The 14,978-nt window shown below is 38.5% G+C and overlaps 1 protein-coding gene and 1 non-coding gene across 3 annotated transcripts in view; one reads left to right on the plus strand and one right to left on the minus strand.

Annotated features, from left to right (window-relative positions):
• LOC105466793 (MAGE family member D1) overlaps positions 1–14,978 on the minus strand; it is a 105,936-nt gene that overhangs the window by 17,779 nt on the left and 73,179 nt on the right. The gene's annotated exons all lie outside the window — the stretch shown is intronic.
• LOC112424068 (U6 spliceosomal RNA) lies at positions 12,631–12,736 on the plus strand. The gene has a single exon (XR_003014714.1). It is a non-coding gene; the product is annotated as a U6 spliceosomal RNA (small nuclear RNA).

Below are 14,978 nucleotides of genomic sequence, written 5' to 3' on the forward strand. Positions count from 1 at the left end.
TTGTTAGAATTCTTAATTTCTTTTATAAGAACTTCCTTTGGCCATTATTTTAGGATAGGTAGGCTAGAAACAAATTCTTAGTTTTCTTTCTTCTGGAAATGTCTTGATTTACTCTTCAACACTAAAGGGTATTTTATTTTCATTGGGTATTTAATTCCAGGTTGATGAGTCTTTTCTTGCAGCACTTGAAATATATTGTGGCCTCTATGGTATCTAATGGGAGAGCTTCTGTCTGTCATTGCTTTGGTATTCTCTATAGGTAAGGTGTCATTTTGCTCTGGTGGGATTCAAGATTTTTTGTTCTGTCTTAAGCTTTCAGAAGTTTGAAAATGGTTGCTTTGACTATATCTTCTCGGGGGGTTGCTCAGCTTCTTGAATCACTGAATCTGTGGGATTGTCTCCCCCACCCCCAAATTTGGGACATTTTCAGCCATTGTATCTCTCAACACTTTTTCAGTCCCTCTTCTCTCTCTCTTCTGTGATTACAATGACACATATTTAAATCTTTTGTAATAGTCCAACAAGTGCCTAAGACTGTTTTTTGTTGTTGTTGTTTTGTTTTTCAGTATATTTTTCTCTGTCATTCAGACTGAATAATTTCTATTGTTCTATCTTCAAGTTCCCTGATTCATTCTTCTGTTATCTTTATTTTGCTGTTGAGTTCATCTACTGAGGTTTGTCTTTTTTAAAGTCCATGTACTAAAATTTTCAGTTTTAAAATTTCCTATTAATTTTTCTTTGTATCTCTGATTTCTTTTAGAGATTTCCAATTTCTTTGCTAAGGCATCCTTTTTTTCACTTGTTCTAAGCATGTTCACAATTGCTCACTGAAACATTTTTAGGATGGCTGTTTAAAAATCTTCGTCAGATGATTCTAATAGCTGTGCCATCTTGATGTGTGTTGATTGTCTTTTGTCACTCAGGTTGTGATTATTACAGTTCTCACTATGACAAGTGATTTTCAGTTGAATCCTGGATATTTTGCATATTATGTTATGAAGATCTGGGTCTTATTTAAATCTTCTGTTTTACCACATGTAGGTGGAAGTCCAGGTTCCACACTCAGATTCCACTGATACCTGAGGTTGAGGAGTTTGCTGCCACCATGGGCTAAGTGACAGTTCTAGCTCCACATTAAGCTTTTACCAGTACCACTCTGGGAGAGATTGGGTGCCCAATTACTTCTCTCCAAATGTCCTCCATTGAGACCACTGATAGATAGGTATCATTGTTACTGTTGGGTGGTGATAAAAACCTGACTCTTCATTAGGCTTCCTCTTGACACCACACCATTTGTTAGGGGAGAGGCACCTCATTATCACTCATTAGGGGTGGAAATCTAGGCTCCCCACATGGTCTCTACTGACTGAGGGTAGGTACTAGGACGTTCCCACTCCCCGTTCATCTTACCATTCTGTCAGGGAACTAGAGGTCTTATTACAGGCTGACAAGGGTGGAAGTCTCTCTAGTTGGCCTTTGCTAGTAGGGGTAGAGCTGTAGTCTCATCTGGTATTTAGCTACAGTAGAGTGGTTATTGTTTAAAAAATTTTGTCAGCCAGGCGTGGTGGCTCACACCTGTAATCCCAGCACTTTGGGAGGCTGAGGCTGTCGGATCACCTGAGGTCACGAGTTCAAGACCAGCCTGGACAACATGGCAAAACCCTGTCTCTACTAAAAATACAAAAATTAGCCGGGCGTGGTGGCGCACACCTGTAATTCCAGCTACTCAGGAGGCTGAGGCAGGAGAATCGCTTGAACCTGGGAGGCGGAGGTTGCAGTGAGCCAAGATCGTGCCACTGCACTCCAGCCTGGATGACAAGAGTAAAAAAAAAAAAAAAAAAAAAAAAAAAAAAAAAAAAAAAAAAAAAAATCCTTACTAGGCTGTCCGTTCTTCAGGTGAAGAAAGAGTGGATTTATATTGAGGCTTTTTTTTTTTTTTGGTCTGTGCCCTTTGATGTTTCCAGTTTGCCAGTTTCTCTAGCATCTGGTCTAGGATGTACGCAGCAAAAAGAAAACACAGGGAACTTACCTCCATGTTGATTCCTTGGCTCCATGTTCCCTAGAGAATATATCATCTTCGTTTCAACTTTGTGGGTCTTGTTATGTTTTGTTTATATATTTTTTCCAGAGTTGGATAGGAAAAATACATCTACCCTGTCTACTACTTCTTTCTGGAAGTTCTCAATTCTCGTATTTTTTTTTAATCTATTGTGATTTCTTAATGTACAATCACATTATAAGAAAAAGAAATAATTTGATCACCTCTTTTACAATATGAATAGCACTTATTTGGTGGTGGTCTCTTATATGAGTTGCTAAAACATCAAGAGCAATATTGAGTAATAATCTAAATAAGTAACATCCCTTTCTTTTTCCTGAAGTGACTTTACCATTTTGCCTATCAGAATAATTATGGCTTTTGATAAGTAGTTTTTTAAAAATCATATTTAATAGCTTCTTTCTCTCCCTATTTTACTTTGGATTATTCATAATGCCTCTCCCTGCCTTATTCCCCAGTCAAATCCATTACCTATTCTTGTTACCATTTTAAGTACATTTTTATTCCATTCTATTATCTTTTTCTCTGTTTTCCACCATCTTGTTAGATGGGAGCATGAAGAGTGGGAGAAATTAGAAAGAAGGTCAAGTAAGAAAGAAAGGGACTGAAGAGGAAGAGAGGGAGGAAGAAAAGAAGAAAGAATATAACAGGAATAAGAAAAGATTAATAAAAATAGCAGCTGGAAGTAAATGGAATTAGGAAGATAAGGAAAAATAAGATAATGGAGAAATAACAGATACTAAGTTGGAGCAGAAAAAGCAAGAGGAGGCCGGGTGCGGTGGTTCATGCCTATAATCCCAGCACTTTGGGAGGCTGAGGCAGGTAGATCACCTGAGGTCAGGAGTTCGAGACCAGCCTGGCCAACATGGTGAAACCCAGTCTCTACTGAAAATACAAAAAATTAGCTGGGCGTGGTGGCAAGTGCCTGTAATCCCAGCTACTCGGGAGGCTGAGGTAGGAAAATCGCGTCTACTCAGGAGGCGGAGGTTACAGTGAGCCAAGATCTCACCATTGCACTCCAGCCTGGGCAACGAGAGTGAAACTCCGTCTCAAAAAAAAAAAAAAAAAAAGAAAAAGAAAAAGAAAAAAGCAAGAGGAAAGAGAAGAGGATGTAAGGTAGAAGAGCATGAGAGGGAGTGGGGAGTATATAGAGGGGTGGTATGGACAGAATGTTTGTGGCCTCACCAAATTCAGATGTTGAAACCTAAATTCTCAGTGTGACTGTACTGGAGATGGGACCTTTGGGAGGTAATTAGGTCATATGGGTAGAGCCCTCATAATGAGATTAATGACCTTATAAGAAGGAAAAGGAGAAAGCTTGCTTCCTCGGTCTGCTCTCCACCTTGTGAGGACACAAGAAGAAGATGGCTATCTGCAAACCAGGAAAAAGAGGGCCCTCAACAGACAGCAGATCTGCCAGCCTCCAGAATGGTGGGAAGTAGATTTCTATTGTTTAAGCCACCCAGTCTATGGTAGTCAGTTATAGCAGCCCAAACTGACTAAGACAAGAGGTTAAGGAGTAGATAAGGAGGGATGAAAAATAAACAAGGAGAGGGGTAAAAAAGAGGAAGGAGGGAGTAGAGGAAATAACCAGGGAGAAAAGAGAAGTATTTGAAATAAGAGGGCCAGGGACAGGAAGAAGAAGAAATGAAGTAGAATCACACTTCACCAATGACAGTGATTTTGTTCTGCAGAGAAGTTGTCCTTTCTTCTTCTCAGATTCTCAGTTCCCTTTATGTTGGTACCCACCAACATGCCAGAGGTCATTTCTCACATCTCACTCTGGCCTTGAGGTAAGACCACTGTGGTTTTTTACTATAAGAGACATACACCCCAAGTTTTGAGTAGATAAATTTGTTTGAGATACTCAGTGTTTATCACACACGTTCTGTTGATGATTGTTCTGCAGGTATGGGTATTATCTGACAAACTCCGGTATGCAGGATATGTAAGTTATTTTCTCTGCAACTCAACATAAATTCTATGTCAAGTTTCCATTCCACTGAGTGGTGGAAACTTAATCTCCAGCAGTATGGAGTCCCCCTCTCACTCTCTGCTTTGGGGTTGTATTTAAGTTCTACGATGTTAAATAGTGTCAAAACATCAGGATGGGGAACATATGTTGGGTGTCATGTATCCATGTTGGCATACATGTCATATTTGTTCACCAATGTCTGTTCAAGCAGGTAGTTGTTGAGTGAGCTTCATTCTTTACTGTAAAGCTGCTTTGGGTCCAACTCTCTCTTTGGGTATCATATATCACTCATATATGTGGAAAACATTCTGCTGTTCCTATGATATGCTGAGGTCTGTTAATCTCTGTGAGGCTGTCTTTGTCTCACATATACTCCCATAATACCCTCAGCTGAGGGAAACCACATGAAGAGGCTACAAATAATTATAGACACCACACAGACAATTCTGTTTTGTAATCTTGTCCTCTCTGGCCTTAGCCAGAAGGTGAGACACAAGAACACATTGCTTAAGGATCTTACAAACCTATCTGGCATTTCTTCCCATCCCTAGAATATGGGGCTTACAGTTCCTCCTTTTTAAGGAACCCACAATATCTACTGACTCTATGCTTCCCCATGCCTTTCTTCCACCACAGAATCAATGTGAGGCTGGAGGCACCAACAACCAGAAAAAAAAAACTGGACAAACTAAAAATCAACCACTTTTTTGGACCTGTCATAGAAATGAAATTTCAGGGCAAATCATCTCCCTAAAATCTTGATGGATAGGCAAATCTGGAGTCACATATGCATAACTGGAACATCAGATGGAGAAGAGAAAGAGAATAGAGCAGAAGAAATATCAAATAATGGCTAAGAATTTTCCAAAATTAATGACAGACACCAAATTACAGATCCAGGAAGCTCAGAGAACACCAAATATCTTACTTATAATAGAACAAGAATAAAAATTACAGCAGCTTTCATCAGAAACCATGCAAGCAATAAGAGTAAAGTGAAATATTTAAAGTGTTAAAAGAAAAATCACTACCACCCTAGATTTCTACATATAGAAAAAGATCTTTCAAAAGTAAAGGAGAAGGAAAAAAAAAAAGTAAAGGAGAAGTAAAGACATTCTCAGATGAACAAAAATGGAATGAATTGATCACCAATAGTCCTGCTCTGCAAGAAATATTAGAAGATTTTCTTCAGGCAGAAAGAAAATGATATAGGGCAGAACTTGGAAGTACATAAAGAAAGGGAGAGCACTGGAGAAGGAATAAATGAAGCTTTCCTTCAAAGAGGAAATCAAATCTCCAATTACAGAATATTTGAGGATGCTGTAATTAAAGGAAATTTATGTATCTTTCCATTATAAAGACAGCTATATGCAATTAACAAGAGAAATATCTTAAACATAAAGATACAGCAAACATGAAAATAAAAGGATGGAATAAGCTATTACATGCAAATAATAAAAAGATGATGTATTAATATCATAGTACTTTAAAGCAAAATATAATAAAAACAAAATCATAGCATGAGATTATAACACCCCTAAGTAAAGGGTAGAATAACCATATGAAATAATGGGTCCTTCTTGAAGCCTCTACATTGATAATATACACTGAGGCCCAAACATAAAGCTATATGGTGCCTCAGAATAAACACTTCAGAATTCTTAAATCCCTCATCCATGTTTTCTAGACTTGAGTCAACTTGATTTTATCTTCTTTATTCATACATGTATAAGAATTTTAAAACATTTTAAAAGTATACCTAGTAAAGTACTACACATTGTGATAAGTTCTGGAGAAATAATGACAGCAAAAATACATGTATTACCTGCTTTCAAGGATTAATGGATCTGAGTCCAGTCAGATTTCCACAACTTTAAGAAAGTTGGCTGAATTTCTAATGCCAATTTGCATCATAAGAGCAGGCAAAGTGACATCTTAGGATTATATCAAATGCATTCCTATGGCTTCAGTATGTATTTAACAATAATGAATGACATTCGAACTCTGCTGGAACGACCATCCATGATTACTACATTCATAGAGTTCATCGCTGCTAACAAATTGTGATGTTAATAAGATCTGAAGCTTGGCTAAAGGCTCTTCAATGTTCTTCACATGGTTTCTCACCATCGGAGGCTTTCTTGGTGACTTGTAATCTCTTATAGACTTAAATAGGTTACACCTTCCTTCATATTGCACAATTCCCTTCCAGTTAATTCCTCACCCCCATCACCACAGCAACTCACATTCCATTAATAAGCAGAAGGTTATCAGAAGAGACAAGGGAAGGAAGCCTGCAAGTAGAACCCCAATGCACAGTTTGGGAATGTTTGTTTGGTACTGCATCAGATGACCTTACCATGTGAGCTTTTGGTATCTTGTGACATAGAGTCCCTCTTTCATTGGCACTGGAAAATTTCAAGACATATCTGAATGCTCTCAGACACCTGGGATATGATTTAGTGCCATATGTATCCTCAATGTTCAGCATCAATATAAACCTCATAAACCACTTAATTTGGAAATCATGGAACATTAACAACAATTAAAACAGATATGTAGCTGGACTCAGAAAAGTCATGAGTTCAGCTACACAGTATGACATTTCCTAATTTCATTTTATAAAAGAAAAATCACCTGAAAAACGTTGGGAAAATGGTCCAAACCAAGTCTAACATCACAAACACACATGCACAGTTGTAATTAATATACTACATCTGAGACTCTTTTTTGTATATAATGTTTTATCACAATTATCTTAGCATAACATTTTCTATGACATTGAAAAGTCTTTGCAAAATTCTTTATGATAACGTGTAATATCCCATCATATAAACTTACCTACTTGACCAAGTAACAAAAATCTTGTTTCCATTTATTTTTGTTCACTAGATTATCATTGTGGTGATTTTCCCCCAACAAACCTCTGTGCATACCTCCAATTATTTCCCTATGGTATATTATTAGAAATGGAATTACTAGTTCAAAGGGGTATGAACTATTTTAAGGCTGTTATTCAATAATACCAAAATGCTTTCCAGAAAGGTTTTTGTCAACACTAGTAATGCAGAAGAGTTCTCACATACCTTTAATAGTGCTGAACATTTGCTTTAAAAATCTTTGCCCTTTTGATAGACAAAATGATGTTTAATTGATTCAAACTATATTTATTATTATTATTAATGATGGGAAGATACTCTCAGTGTTTCTTAATCATTTGTATTTTGCTGTGAGAGTTCTTTGTACATCAAGGTTATTAACCTTGTATCTGTCACACTTGTTGCAAATGCTTGGTGCCTTGCCTCTTAGTCTTATTTATGAATTCCTGATCTAGGAAAAAATGCAATCTATGACTTTCTTTTCCACTATCATTTTCTCCTTTTAAAAAAATGCTAGGGATGTCCTTTGCTATTGAAAAGCCAAATAAGTATTCCTTTTACTAGAAAACAATTCAGAAATGTATATTTAGAGCCTAAAATATATCTATACTTTCTTAGTAATTTACCTTTAAAGACTATGCTTTAAATTGGGAGTGATAAAAAATCTGATTTAGATGTTTTTAATGACAGAAGCATGCTTCTATTGTAATATTAAATGAGAAAAGATAATACAAATTTAGCAGGTTATTGAATTGAACTTTCACCCTTTCCTCACAATTTTGGTTAAAGCCATATAGCCTTTAAAAAAAAAAACAATAAAGTAAAGAAAAGAAAAAGTTACCCAGTACCTCCACATTCTAAAGAGAACATCCCAGGAGATCTGAGCACAATCCTACAGGCCTTACATGGGGAGAGCACACTAGTCATGCTACTGGTATTCATTCCATTCCTTTTCAGCCCATATGTACTCAGAAAGCTAGAAAGAATTAGATAAGAATTTACAGTGTTGTGAGTCCTTGGCTTGGGAAAGAGTGTTTTCCTTTCTCTTGAGGAAGGAGAGGGGCATGCAACTCCCTCACCAACGTCGTGTGAGGAGGAATCCAAAGGAATCACTTACACAGATTGGGGGAGTCTGCATGGGATAAGAACAGAGTGGAGTATCACATTTTTTATATTCAACAGTTTCTCTCCAGGTTGAAATTTCTCATGATTACTCAGGTTTGATTTGTTCCTAAAGGCTTTTTTCCACTGACTGCATTCCTATGGCTTCAGTATATATTTAACAATAATGAATGACATTTGAACTCTAGTTGAAAGACCATCCACAAAGTCAAGTGAATGTGAAAAGAAAAAAAAAGAAAGACCATCCATGAAAACTACATTCATAGAGTTTATCTCTGCTAATGAATTATCTGATGTTAATAAGATCTGAAGCTTGGCCAAAGGCTCTTCAATGCTCTTCACACATTTTCTCACCATCATGGCCTTTTCTTGCTGATTTATAGTCTCTGAAATTAGTCTGAAGCTATGGTCATGTGACCCACACTATGGGTGTGAGTGTGGGCTTGTCCTATGTATGCTTTCATCCTCCCGTAGGATGTCTGAGATTAGAGCACAATTACTCTAACACTTAGTATGTCTTGGAAGCCCCCTGGCTGGGAACCAATCCTGTGAATATCTACCCCAAGCCTTAAACATCTATCCTTTAAAAGAAGGTTAATCCCCTTTTCTAACTTGTCTTTATGCTCAGAAGTTTCTTGTGATTAGAGTAATGAGGAGTTATCCTTGTAATACATGGCCACATTCCTCTGTGACCCAAATTGTTCCTCAGATCCCTGATTTTGAATACATTTCTTATTCTCAGGCTCTTCTCATTTGATAAAAAAAAAATTATAACTGTCACTCATTTGTGATACTTGGCAGTAATGAGAAGGTCAAACAACTGTAAAAGAAAAGAAAATAATTATCTAACAGGTCTCTGTCATATAACTTCCTAAGAGGCAAGCTGGGGACAGGATTTTGCCCTCCAACCTGACAAAAAACACTTAAGAATGGACAGAAAATATGAAATAATGGTCTTTCAAGACACTGAACATTAGGCAATGAAGAACAGTAATCCCTGAGAGATGAGGAAAAAAGAAGTGAGCACTTACTGCTTGAGAGGTTCCAGTTTGTGGAGCAGCAAGGGAGAATGTAGTCAGAATCCAGGGGATTCCCTGAATTCTGGGATGACAGAGATGAGAGACCAGAAAGACCAAGGTAGCTAGAGTTCACAGAGCAGAGTACCCAAAAAGAGAGAGGTACACAGGGAGAACACTGGAGATCTTTGAAGGATTGCCATTAAGTATTAGGCAGAGTACTGATCAGTGAATTCATAAAAGGAAATTGCCTGAGGCTGGGGAAAGAGTCACCTGAAAGGATTAAAGGGAACAAGTGCCAGAAGCTCGAACAGGTTTGGGGACCATGCTGTTCTCACCAGCTAAAGTGGAAAACTTCCTAATTCATGTGGCATGGGATACTCAGATGGGTCTTGCCTCATCAGTCAGGGATAATTAGCTTTATGCAAAAAAAACTGCTGTGGTCCTGCCTAACAAATCATAAAAGCAAGACTAAAAAAGATCTAACTGTTTCCAAAGAACTGCATTTCAGAACAAAGCTCAGGTAGCTTTGTAGGAATATAAAAATATCTAGCACCAAAAGACAAAACTTCAACAAAATTTTACCAAAAGGTAAAATTCCCATTGCCTGGCATCAAATTAAACAAACAAACAAACAAAAAACACAGGCATACGAAGAAGCAGAAAAATAGGATCCATCTTGAGGAGAAAAATCAATCAATCCAAATTTACCCAGAACTTACATATTTAATAGATGTTATAATTAGCAGGTAAGCACATTAAAAGCCATCATAACTATATTCCATGTGTCCAAAAACTTAGATGAAAGAATGGTCATGTTAAGTAAAAACATGAGATCTATTTATTAAGGCCCAAGTCATACATCTAGATATAAAAACTATATTTGAGAAGAAAAAAATACTAGAAGATATTTATTACTAAATATTAGTGAACTTGAAGACATAATAGAAAAGATTCTAAATGAAATAAAATACATTTTAAAAGATAACAGAGCATAAGTCCCTTTGTTCATGCTGTTTCCTCTTCTGGAAACACTTTTACCCCATCCCACCCACAGATCCTTCAACCAATGAATTCTGAATCTGTCTTCTGGTTTCATCTCCATCATTACTTCCTCCCTGCTTTTACTTCCCTGATTAGGTAAAGACCTCTTTTAACCTATCCACAGAACCATGTACTTCCCCTCCATAGCACTTACCAGAGTGACAACTTCACAAATATTTGTGTCTGCGATTACTGTCTATCTTCCTCACAAGACAGTAGCTTTATGAGGGCAGAGACAATATGTCTATTTTTGCTTACCATGATATCCTCCAGCATCTCAAACTCTGCCAGTCATATCCCATCTGTATCTAGCACCTTTGTGATTTTCATCTATTAATTATACTCTCTCTCCCAAATCTTCAACCTCTCCTTCTCTACTGGTTATATCCTACCAACATCCCCTTTTCCTTACTAGGAAATTGTTTTTTCTTACCATGTTCTCTCAGCTACAGATAGTGGTGGCTATGTGTCACAGTTCTTTCCCATGGGATGTATTTGGCAGTCATTGGATAGGATTTTTGGGAAAGCTCTGTAAAAGGAGACTACTAATTCCACTGACAAGGTATTTTTGCCCTCTCCTCTTCCTCATTCTTTCTACCTGAAACATAAAAATGATGGCCAGAGTTGCAGCAGGCATCCTTCAACCAGAAGGCACCTGGAAGATGACAGCTATACACCAAGGACCATGGAACAAAAAAAATACATAAGGGGACTGAGACACTGATAAAATTCTGAAGGTCCTGGGCTTGTTTCAGGTGAAGAAAAGATATCCCTTAATTATTTTAAGCAACTCATTTTTAGGTCTTTGTTACTCACATCCAAAGGATATTCCAAATACCCATCCTAAAACATGAGATGCCCCTATCCCAACTTCTCTCTCTCTCTCTCTCTCTCTCTCACACACACACACACACACAGTCTGACACACTAACTCATTCACACGACTCTCTCTGACTCTTGATTATGACTATGACTTATGAAGTATGATCTCCACATATTGTCCCAGTTCTCCAAACTATCATATTCACACTTTACCCTTCAATCCTGCTGATATGGTTTGGCTCTGTGTCCCCACCCATATCCCATCTCAAATTGTAATGCTCATAATCCCCACATGTCAAGGGAGGGACCAGGTGGGAGGTGATTGGATCATGGAGTCGCTTTCCCTTATGCTGTTCTCCTGATAGTGAGTGAGTTCTCATGAGATCTGATGGTTTTATAAGGCAGTTTTCCCTACTCTTGCTCCCTCTCTCTCACCTGCTGCCATGCAAGACGTGCCTCTTCCCCTTCCACCATGATTGTAAGTTTTCTGAGCCCTCCCAAGCCATGCAGAACTGAGTCAACTAAACCCTCTTTCTTTTTATGTATTTTTATTTTTTGACAATGAAAGAAAGCAAGTTTATTTGAGCAACAGTGTACAGCCAAGTGACTGTTCCATAGACAGAGCAGGGCCACCCCATAGGCAGATTGGTCCAGAGTAGCACTTGTGGATTGCTGGCTACCTATATTTATACCCATTCTTAATTATGTGCTAAATAAGGGGTGGGTTATTCACAAACGGGAGTATGGAAAAAGGGAAGAGAGTTCCCAGAATTATATAAGATAACTTCCAGGTCATTGCCATGGCATTTGTAAAATGTCATGGTACTGGTAGAAGTGTCTTATGCAAGTGCATTATAATTGCTGGTCCTACCCAGCTTTGGCCAGTTTCTTTGCTACATACCATTTAGATAGACAGGGTCCTGACCAGTGCTCAGAAAACAAGACCTGCTGATCACCTACCTCAAAACAAACCAAAACATTAATTGTGAGAATATTCTAGAAAGACAAGTTGTTAAGAAAGAAGATACTGTAAAGACTCAAACAGAAATGTAACATAACATGTAAAGAATGAAATAAGAAAATAGCAAGGAAATATAGCAAAGATGCTAAATCGGTGTAAGTCAAGAGTTAAATGAACCCAGAGAACAAACGATAAAGTCCTTTAGAAAGCACTATGATGGAAAGAATGGGGTGTTCCTGGTGGAAGGCCTGGCATAGGTAATGTTTTGTTAGCTTTCCAAAAAGATTAAAAGATTATGCCCAAAATATTCCCTTGAGAAGTGGCAGGTGTAAGAGGACTCTGGAAATCAGTGTAGTAATCCAGCTTCCAAAAAATAATTTTTAAAAAGGAGTCTCTTCTTGAGGAGAAATGGAGATCCAAAACAGATGTTCGAGCACATCAGAGGCCCCTACTGTTCTGCATCTCCAGAGGCAGAATCTTATGCAGTCTGGGCTCCCGTTGTCACCGAGGCCATTAAGCCATCTCTGAGCACCTGCTGGGGGGCCACACACAGCCTGAACCCTCTCCAGGAGTGTGCTGCCAAGCACTGGAGAGATTTAGTTTTGTTTTATTCTTATCATGATCATGTTTTATTAATTTATATCTTTCATTCCTCTATAACAAGAGGTCCATTTGTCATCTGTGAAATACCTTAAGCCAGACCTATACTGTTTTCACATACCATGTAATATTTGATATGATTAAGAAAAGTCGTGCTTGCTTTGACAGCACAAACGCTAAAATTGGAACGGTGCAGAGATTAGCACATGGCCCCTGTACAAAGACGACACACAAATTCATGAAGCATAAAAAAGAAAGAAAAGAAAAGCAGTAAACTGGTGAGTTAACAGTTAACTGGAAAGGTATCACTTTGAAGGCAATCCAATGTATTACCCTTCTACATATCAACCTTACCACCTGATTCTAAATTTAAATATTTGTGCTGTTTACCAACAGGAAATTACAACTCCATTTACATGTGCCTCTGGGGAAAGAGCATGCAAAGAATGGTCACATCTTTATATATGCAAGGCAAATATCTGGAACAAAACAAAACAATTCTGGAATCCCACATGACATTAATATTTTAGGAATAGAGCACAAGATCCCCAAAGAACACACACAAACACACACACCCCACATTATAGAAAAAGAAATCACATACACATCAATTTTGAGTAAGATACAGCAATATATCTCAAACTACTTGTGCAAAACCAGTTGTTTTTTTGTTCGTTTTAATTCATTTCAATCAATACTTTCGTGAAATAAGAGTTTGTTTCTAGAAAAACTGATATTACAGTAAATTATAATACGAAATACAAGCCTCGCTCTTTAAATTATTGATTCAGCATAAATAAAATCACTCTAAAATTGCAGTAAAAGTTCCCAAACACTTAGGCTAAGTTCTGTATTTAGTTCATGGTAGACTAGATCACCAACCCACACTTGTCCAAGGACGATATTTTTAATACACTGAGACAAAGCGTCTAAAAATGGATATCTTAGCCCAGCACGGTGGCTCACCCTCCTAGTCTCAGCTACTCAGGAGGCTGAGGCAGGAGGATCCCCCGACCCCAGGAGTTTAGGCTGCAGTGAACTATGATAGCGCCACTGCACCCCAGCCTGGGCACAGAGAAAGACTCCATCTCTTTTTTTGTTTTGTTTTGTTTTGAGACAGGGTGTTGCTCTGTCACCCAGGCTGGAGTTCAGTGGCGCAATCTTGGCTCATTGCAACCTCCGTCTCCTGGGTTCAAGAGATTCTCCCACCTCAGCCTCCCAAGCACTGGGACCACAGGTGCCCACCACCACACCGGTCTAATTTTTGGGTTTTTTTTTTGTGTGTGTGTGTAGAGACAGGGTTTCGCCATGTTGCCCAGGCCGATCTCGAACTCCTGAGCTCAAGCGATCCGCCCGCCTCGGCCTCCCAAACTGCTGGAATCACAGGCATGAGCCACCGCGCCTGGCACATACCCTGTCTCTTAAAAAAAAAATTAAAAATTAAAAAATCATAAAAATGGAGATCTTCCAGGCCAGGAGCAGTGGCTCACGCCTGCAATCCCAGCACCCTAAACCCTCTTTCTTTTTAATAAATTATCCAGTCTCAGATAACTCTTTATAGCAGTGTGAAAATGGATTAATATGCCCACTAACATGTCTCTATCGCTACCATTTCCACACATACTCTGTCCTATCCTGTACTATCATAAATAAAATGTCTTTAGACCAGAACAGATACAGTACCCATGATACCCACTGTCAAATACAACTAACTTAAATCAATCCCCATTATCATACACACCATCCCCATCACTCACATAGTCACACCCCAATTAATCCCTACACTACACCCTTACGCAGTAACTAGCCACACCCACTATCATACACACAGTCCATGTCTCCATTATCAAACTTGTATCATCCTCCAAATCTCCTTCCACACATTCTCATACCACCTCCATTTCATACATACTCACAACCAATAACCACATCAGCTCTGCTCTCACACACATATATTCCCCATTCCTCACTGACACTCAGAAACTCTGTGCATTTTCCCATCATATACTTTATCAACAACCCTATTCAGACCCTCATGATTTCCCCACTCCAATCACATTTTCATCAACTGTGATTACCCGTGCTCACTGTATCCACCTGTCCTCACAGAGACACACTTCTCATTTTCCCCAGCACACACAGACACACAGACATACACTAACCTTCTCACTTCCATCATGTACCCATCTTCCATAATGACATTACACTTGCCCCATTCCATCCTCCCTCTACTTCAACATGTCCCATCCACATTTTCACACAATGATCCCAGTGTCCCATCATCCCGTCCTCTCCCTCCCCATTCTCTCGAACAACCATATGTACACACATGCACAATTCTTGTCTTTCACATACACTGTGACCGTAACTACCACTGTCACATACATTCTGATCTCTTTCTGTCACTGTCACTCACATTGCCTCTGTCTTCATGATCACAATGATTTCATACCATCCTCACACTGTCCCCATTGACACCATTATCACACATACTTTGGCC

This window comes from Macaca nemestrina, chromosome X (genome assembly GCF_043159975.1).
Source record: "Macaca nemestrina isolate mMacNem1 chromosome X, mMacNem.hap1, whole genome shotgun sequence".
NCBI lineage: Eukaryota > Metazoa > Chordata > Mammalia > Primates > Cercopithecidae > Macaca > Macaca nemestrina.